This window comes from Triticum dicoccoides, chromosome 1A (genome assembly GCF_002162155.2).
Source record: "Triticum dicoccoides isolate Atlit2015 ecotype Zavitan chromosome 1A, WEW_v2.0, whole genome shotgun sequence".
In the NCBI taxonomy this organism is placed as follows: Eukaryota; Viridiplantae; Streptophyta; class Magnoliopsida; order Poales; family Poaceae; genus Triticum; species Triticum dicoccoides.
In genome coordinates this window covers 518,309,761-518,318,532 of record NC_041380.1, presented here as the reverse complement: position 1 = coordinate 518,318,532, position 8,772 = coordinate 518,309,761, and positions in this window count along the sequence as shown.

Sequence of the window (8,772 nt, the reverse complement as noted above, 5' to 3'; positions counted from 1 at the left end):
TTTGTGTATTCAGCTGCACAGTGACTACTCTTGTCCTCATCTCATGTACCACACATAGTTTGATTTTTTTATTCCGACAACACAACACAGCAACCTGTCTAACGCATGGCTGCGAGCGCCTGCCTCGGGCTTCCACCCAAAAAATGAGCAGCGCATGGATGTTTCTAATCCTATGGAATCAGTACTACCAGACCAGCTTTCCTATGAAACACTATTCACCTTTCCCGTGTTCCGAACGGTTGGAAGGGAAAGAATACCATAGGAATTGTGTTCCTACGAAAATCCTGCACCAAACCTGTGAACCTAACGCAGCCTTAGTTGTTCTTAATCTAATGTCCCTGGTAAAAATGAAGCCATGCCAATGTTATAAGCCATGACAAGTTTATCCAAATGTTTTTTCCTATAATTGTTTAAGACTCTGACTGTTTCCTCTGTGCCTTTTTGTGCAAACAGGGATATCCAATTCACCTGGTTGCTGTTGTGACCTTTTGGTGCACTACACAAAACTCTTCTTAAAAGAAGTGACTTTTGTGCTGTTTAACTAGAATGTCAGAATGGAACAGTTGGTTCATTTTGGTGGAACTGCACAAAGGGAGATCTGTGTTCCAATCCTCATCATCCATATTGGCGCCATAACCTTCCTTTAGGTAAGAATGATATTTAATGCATGTGTTCATCTCTATTTTCTGACTGCCATGAGAAAATAATGTTGTTTTTTACTAGTACACTTGTACTCCCTCACTGACAAAACCAATTCTGAATTAGAAGGCCAATCATGTACTTGGTTTCACCAACTGGTGAGGAGAAAGAGAAACAGAGCATGAAGAGGAAGAAGAAAAATAATAAACAGTGCCAAGGCAATCTTGCTGAACCTAGAGGCCTCAGTCGAGGCCATTCAAGGGCTTCGGCAACGACTACCTTACATGTGAGATGATCCTCCAGGGAGCCCTTCCACTTCTGCTGTCTCACTTAATTAATTAGGAGTACTTAAGTACCACTAATTTATTACTGCCTAATTTTCCTTTTGGAGTTAAAAAAATCTTTAGTAGGACCCTATGCTGAATCATGTACGTGTGTATGTTTGTCTATGGAGGTGAATCATGTGGTGGAGCAGGGAGGGAATATTATTAGTGTCATGACATAATAGTGCTATTGTTTTGCATATCAATTTATTGCCATTGGTTCAATGAGGCAATGTTTTGCATATTGTCCATCATGATTTTGATGCTACTGGTTGAGTAATATGCTAATGTCTTCCTATCCTTTCTCACTAAGCTAATGAAGGTTTCACCTTGTTCCTACTTGTGCAAACAGGGATCATGTTGTGCCAATCATACATTAAATGGAACTACACAAGACAATACAATGAACTCTATCCCAGCTAGTGCTTTAACTCTGCTGGAAGTTCTTGATAATCTTTCAATATAATCTCAGCACTGGTAAACAAGAGTGATTTCAGCCATACATTTGAAGTGCACAAAAATATATACTATTGTGTGATTCCAGTGAGTGCTTTATCATCTCTTATGGGACTACATGAATAAGCTTTTTCTCTCAGGTTGGTACGGTCCTAAGGCCTTCATCCATATTAGTTTGTTGTCATCTCTATTTGTATCATGCTACTGTCATGAGAAACTCCTTTATCTTTGCACATTAAAGTTTTGCAACCTATGATAAATGGCAATGCTTTGAGTGTTGAGTTGAGCTAATTGGCATTGATTAAATAAACTAATACCTCTCTTTAAGAAAGACTACTATGTTTCTAACTTTACCCATTAAGATAATGAGGGTGCTTCTATTTGTTAGTGTATGTTTCATAAACTAGTCCCACTATTATAGTCATCTCACTCTCTCAATATATGTGCCAACAGGGATGCTCAATTTTGGTGGAACTGCACAAAAACTTTGGGTGCTTCATTGCCTCGACAGCTTCTGTCCTTTCCTGTCAGTCTCTAAACTCCACATGCTTTCTTCCTTTGCTATCAGTCGCTTGGCTTATCTCAGCTTCCAGTCAAAGGAAATAGTAATTGATATGCTACCTCACACAGGTTGGTACTGGTCTTTATCCTGATTATTGTGCCTGTCATATGTATTGGTAATTTGGTATTGTGCTACTTTTTCCGATTTCATAAAGGAGTAATTTGGAGCTTGAACTCGCAGGCAAATCATTACATCGGGTGATTTCAGTAGAACTGCACAAAATGATCAGATGGACAGGTACTTATGCTGCTGCTATGTACTCCAAAGTTCACTCAGACAAGCATCGATGTTGACAAGAAGTGCCTATATTCATTCGAGTATCAACCGGCTTCCACCAATTGTCAAACTCCAAGTGTTAGGAGAGTGAATGCCAAAAATATTGCTTGGTGCATAGCCCAGAAAAACGCAGTCCAGTCTTTGGTCCCAACTTGTGCCTTTTGGTTATCGGCACATATGGTAGCGAACTATATGGCATGGAGTCTAAAGATTCCAGACAAGTTGGTTGACGCGTATATTCATCTGGCACTTAATCAGTCTGCATGCCAAGGATGCTCCATTTCAGTTGAACTGCACAAAAAATTTGGGTGGTTCATTTTCTCAACCACCTCCTTTCTCGTCTGCAATGTAGAATTTTGGCGAGATACAGGACCAAGATGAGCCAGTAAACTGGTTGAATGGAAGTAGTGGCCAACTTGCTCAAATCTCCCTCGGCACGAGGCCACTATTTGAGGATAAACCTACAAGCAAAGTTCAGATTGTTTGTGCTACCTCTTATGTACTCGAAAGTTTACTCGTACAAGAACTAATTTTAGCAAGAAGTACCCCTGATTGAACACCATTTACCAGTCTGTACCCTAGGTAATTAAAGTTCGTACATGGATCATATTGGCTGTGATCTCAATCATTTGGATGCATAAACATACTGAACATGTGTATATCTGAATCTTTTTGTAAATTATGTATGAATATTGTCGTGTGATCTATCAATCATTTGGATGCATAGATATGCTGAGCTTGTGTATATATGAATCTTTTGAGTTGTTGTTTGAATGTTGGCTATGGATATGAACGTGTCCTGTGAACCTGAGTTTGATATGAATGTTTACCTTTTCTGTTGTATTTTTGTGTGAACTTGTTATTATGCCTACTGTGGGGTATAAAACGCATGTTAATGCTGTGTCCAATTTATGTTTTCCTTTCTAACCACATTATATATATTTATATTATTACTATTATCGTATATTTTATAGAGACTTATATATACATTATAAAAACATCCCAACTTATAAAAGTAAATGTTTAACGGAAGTTGGCAAGGAAAATCTTGGTTGTTTTTGACTCACAGGCAAGGAAAATCCTGGTGATTGGGTACAAAAGCTTGCGAAGATTTTAAGTCCTACGCAGGGCGTTGTCAACTTGGTCAACAAATGATTGTGTCATCCACAGCCATTGGATTTATATCCAATGGCCGGCATGCACCTTCAATCTCTCGTCTTCTTCCTCCAGCGTCCCCGGGACCTCCTGGTCCGGCCTCCGGCGGCTAGCGGCTCTGCTTAGCATGCATCGCTAGGAAGAGCTACCCCACCACCGGCCAGGCTATCCCTCGACCCCTCGACACCTCATGTTATTCTCCATAGACTACAGCCCCATGCCGCAACAGAACCAGTTATAACCCTTCTCCTCCTCTCAATCTGCAACTCCACTGCCGCGTTTTCCCATCTCCGAGTCGTTCCCGTCCGAGGCCTCGCCGTCGTCCATCGCCTCGCTGCATTCGGTGCGGCGTGGTCAACAAACAAGAGTCATCGGAAGAGGACTTTATGTGGAGAGCCTGACGGCTGGGACCCATGAGGTCCATGGTCGCACGCAAGGAAAGTTCCTCCTTATTAAGCTGAAAAAAATATTTCCTCCACCTAACAGCTGGGACCCACCGGCTGTATCTTCGCACGGAAGGAAGTGCCTCCTTGTTTTGCGAAAAAAATTATTCATCCCATTGACAGCTGGGACCCGTCAGATTTGGTGACTGACTTGTGGGCCTACTAAGTGGACGTGTACGCATGGCTTTGTCAACTTAATCAACAAATAATTCTAGCAGCTGGACCGTTGGATGTTAATCCAACAGCCATGCTCCTTCTTTAACCTCTGTTCTTGCTCCTGTCTCCCGTGGGCGGCACCGCGGCTATGCTGCCGCGCACCCGAACCAGTGAAGTTTCCCACTCCTCTCCATCTGCGACTCCACTACAGCTTAATAAATAGTAACATCTAACTGAGCCAGTTAGTTAGATGCGTACACTTGGTGTAGCAGGATCTTTATTTAGTTTGTTGCATACACTTGTTCTTTTTTGGTAGCCCTTCTGTAATGATGGCTGATGTTTGGTTTGGAAGAGAGAGCTGTGTCTTCACTCTTCTGGCCTGCTTACTGCTTCTGTTGCACCCCCAGCCCTGGTTGCTGCTGCTGTTGTTTTCAATGTACAATTAGTAGTATATTTCGTCTGTTGGTTGAATAAATGTGTTGTTAGAACGACAAACACAATGTTTTGGAAGTCGTTGCACGGTTCGATCCTTTAGTGCCCCGTACCGTACGTAGCGCATACTATTTATCATATGGAACACATTTTTTTTGAAACTCGAAACACATTTTCCACTTGTTGATAACATGCAGCCCACTGATGAAGGCCCAATATAGAAGCCCATAATTAACTGGAAGGGAGGCTCTCACATGAATCTGGCCCAGGTACATGCTCATGGTCCCCTAAACATAAATAAGTAAATAAATAAATAAAGCTAAATGCTCATGCACCAGTTCTTTGGGAAAAAATAGGTAGCCCAGTATTTCTTTTTGAAGAATACCCAAGCTAGGCCTATTTGTTTTCTCTGAATTACTGGGCTGCAAATCTTTCAAGACGAGGAGGGATGCATTCCGGCCTGGCTTAAGAGTATGGTCAATGTCTGTTAAAAGTAATATCAAAAGGGGTTAATTCCAAAAAAATTATAGCAAATGGGATATAAGTTTCTTTTTTGTTTTTGTTCTTCACTGATATCTTATACGTATTTCATTGGATTTAACATGACATAGTACTAATTTATTTTTAAATTTGTTTTATTATGGCTATTAATTTTTGGATTAAGAATATTTCGTTCCCCAGCAAAAATTTGCGAGTTTTCAAAACTTCCCACATATTTAGTTAATTTTTTGACCCTGGTACTGACCAGAAAATGGCCAACAATTCTAAAAATGGAAAACGGGCTGCAATAAATTCCATGTGAATTAGAAAATGAGTAAAAGTTATAAAAATAATAGCAAATGGGCTGTACACGCCACAGATTTCGAGGCTGACTTGTTTACGCAAGGCTTTGTCAGTGAATACACGATTCTAGCAGCAGTTAGTGTTGGATGTCCATCCAACGATCGACGTGCTTCTTCAATCTCTGATCTTCTTGCTCCAGTCGCCTAAACTAGCGCCGGCGGGACTGCCTGCTCCCTCCTCTTGTGGCCCACTGTGATGCCGTGTAGGCTTCCCCGGCCCACCCTACTCCCTCTGCTGGCCTGGCCGCACGCAATCAACTTCCTCCTTATTACACGAAAAAAATGATTCCTCCCACTGACATCTGGGGCGCACCGGTTGGGAGGATGACCTGTGGGCCTACTAAGTTGACGTGTACGTAGGGATTGTCAACTTAGTCAACAAACGATTCTAGCAGCAGTAACCGTTGGATTTGAATCGAACGGTCATGCTGCTTCTTCAATCGCTGCACTTCTTGCACCAGCCACCCAAACCAGCGCCGGGGAGACCGCCTGCTCCTGCCTCCAGTGGCCGGCTATGCTGCCGATGAGGCCTCATCGCCCCCTACTACTCCCACCGCTAGCCAGGCCCTGCGGCGATGGTAGCCTCACACCGCAGTCGAACCAGTGAACCCTCGTACTCCTCTCCGCGTGGGCATCCACTGCCGCGTCTTCCCCGGCTCGCGTCGTCCCCGGCTCTGCGTCATCCCCTTCCTAGGCCTCGCCGTCGTCCACCGCCTTGGTGCTCTCGGCGCGGCGTGGTCAACGTGGTCAACGACATTCCATCAGAAGAGTACTGTACGTGGAGAGGCTGATAGCTGGGTCCACAGCCACAGCCCAGTTTTTTGTGATTTGCCAAATAAGTCGCTTTGTCAGGCCTGTTGGGCTGCAAATCTTTCAAGACGAGGAGAGCTTTCATTCGGCTGGCAGAGAAAATGGCCCATCAGTAATGAGAAATGGGCTGTACATTTTTAAAACACATCAAACCGACAATTAGTTTCAAATATCTTTTTTTCATTTCGATATTTGAAATTACATTAATTTTTATGCGTGGAGAATTTGTTGGATTTTATATTGATATACATTTATTTTTAAAATCAGTTTGAATGTGAGTAGAAATTTCGGGATTAAAAACAATTCGGACAGCACCGAAATATGCAAAATTTCGTATAATTTTTTAACCGTGGCCACAATATGGGCTGTAATGCTAACAAAAAGAATATGGGCTCCAAAAAACCTTAATAATTAGCAAATGGGCTGTAAATTAGTAGAAATAATGGCAGATGGGTTATATGCTGTTTTCCACAGATTTGAGGCTTTCCTAAAAAAAAGGTTGACGCACAAGCAGTGATTATTGGATGGACATCCAACGGCCATCGTGCTTCTTCAATCTCTGCTCTTCCTGCTCTAGCCGCTCAAACAGGCGCCGGCAGGACTGCCTGCTCCCTCCTCCCCGCGGCCGGCTCTGCTGCCGCACAGGCCTCACCGCCCCATCGTACTCCCATCGCTGGCCTAGCCATCCCTCTACTCACCCACACCTGCTGTTATTCTCCGGTGACGGCAGACGAACCAGTAAACCCTCGTGCAGTCGTACTCCTCCGCGTGGGAAACAACTGCCGAGTCTTCCCTGCCTCCGTGTCGTTCCCTTCCTAGGCCTCGTCGTCGTCCACCGCCCTGGTGCTCTTGGCGCGGCCTGGTCAACGTGGTCAACGACCGACATGCATATAAAGTGGACTTTACGTGGAGAGGCCGATAGCTGGGTCCACGGCTGCACGCAAGGAAATGCCTCCTTATTACGTGCAAAATAATGATTCCTCCACCTGACATCAGGGACCCACCGAAAGGACCTCTGTATTTTGCGAAAAAAACGTTACCGCCGCTGACAGCTCGGACCCACCAGCTATATCTTTGCATGCAAGGAAGTGCCTCCTTATTACGCACAAAAAAAATGAATACTCCCCTTGTTAGCTGGGATCCAGTATAGTGGCAGGCTGACTTGTGGGCCTACTAAGTTGACGGGGATGGAGGGCTTTGTCAACTTAGTCAATATGCACGATTCTAGCTCCAGTGACCGTACGATGTCCATCCAACGGCCGTAGTGCTTCTTCAACCTCTGGTCTTCTTGCTCCAGCCGCCCAAACCAGCGCCGGTCGTGCCTCGTGCTGCTGCCTCCCGTGGCCGGCTGCGATGCGGCGGAGGCCTCACCGCCCCCTACTACTCCCACCGCTGGCCAGGCCATCCCTCTACTCACCCACACCCCCTGTTATTCTGCGGCGACGGCAGCCTCACACCGCAACGAACCAGTGAACCCTCGTACTCCTCTACACGTGGGCGTCCACTGTCGCGTCTTCCCCGGCTCCGCGTCGTCCCCTACCTAGGCCTCGCCGTCGTCCACCGCCCTGGTGCTCTCGGCGCGGCGTGGTCAACGTGGTCAAGGAACGGCTTCCATCGGACATGGACTGTACATGGAGAGGCTGACAGCTGGGTCCACGGCCGCAGCAAGGAAGTGCCTCCTTATTACGTGCAAAATAATTATTCCTCCACCTGACAGCAGGGACCCACCGGACGGGCCACCGTATTTCGCCCCCCTGACTGCTGGGACCCACCAGCTACATCTTCGCACGCAAGGAAGTTCCTGACAGTCGGGACCCACCTGGTCGAAGCGTACGTAGCGTTGTCATTCTGGTCGCGAACGTGTACGTACATATATACTGGTCGATGTAGAGGCGCACACGTGTCGTAGTAGAGGCGCGCACGTAGCATGTACACGTACGTACAGCGGCCAGGGTGCAAGAAAGAAAATACAGCCACGTATGTGTACATACGGGCGGGGTCTCGAACGCCTACTCGCGCATACGTACGGGCAGGGCTCGTGTACATGGTTGGGTCGGAACGGAGAAACACCATCGTCGTCGTGTTCATGGGGAGGCAACGGAATGCGTCGTGTTCATGGGGAGGCAACGGAATGCATCGTGTTCATGGGGAGGCAACGGAATGCGTTGTGTTCATCAGGAGGGCTTGGACGGAACAAGCGATGGAAATGAGGCCTGGCGTACCGCAGAACGGGGTAAACGGCCTTGTGTTCGATCGGCCACGTTCGAAACGGGATCCTGTTCATCGGGAGGGGTCTGGCGTACCGCAAAATGGAGGAAACGGACCTCCTACAGTCAAAACGGGGGTCCTGTTGATCGGGAGGGGTGTGGCGTACCGCAAAACGGACGAAACGGACTTGTGTTGGAGCGCTACGGTCGAAACGGGGGTCCTGTTCATCGCGCGGGGTGTGGCGTACTGCAAAACGGGACTCCACAGGATACTGTTCATCTCCACCGTCGACCTCCTCTAGCCTCCACGGGCTCCTGTTCATCCAGCCTCCACGGGCTCCTGTTCATCCAGCTTCCACCGCACGCTACTCCGCCGGCTACTGTTCAACTACCCCTCCACCGTCTACTGTTCATCCAGCCCTCCACACCACGGGTCCTATTCAACCACCCCTCCACGGGCACCCCTACACC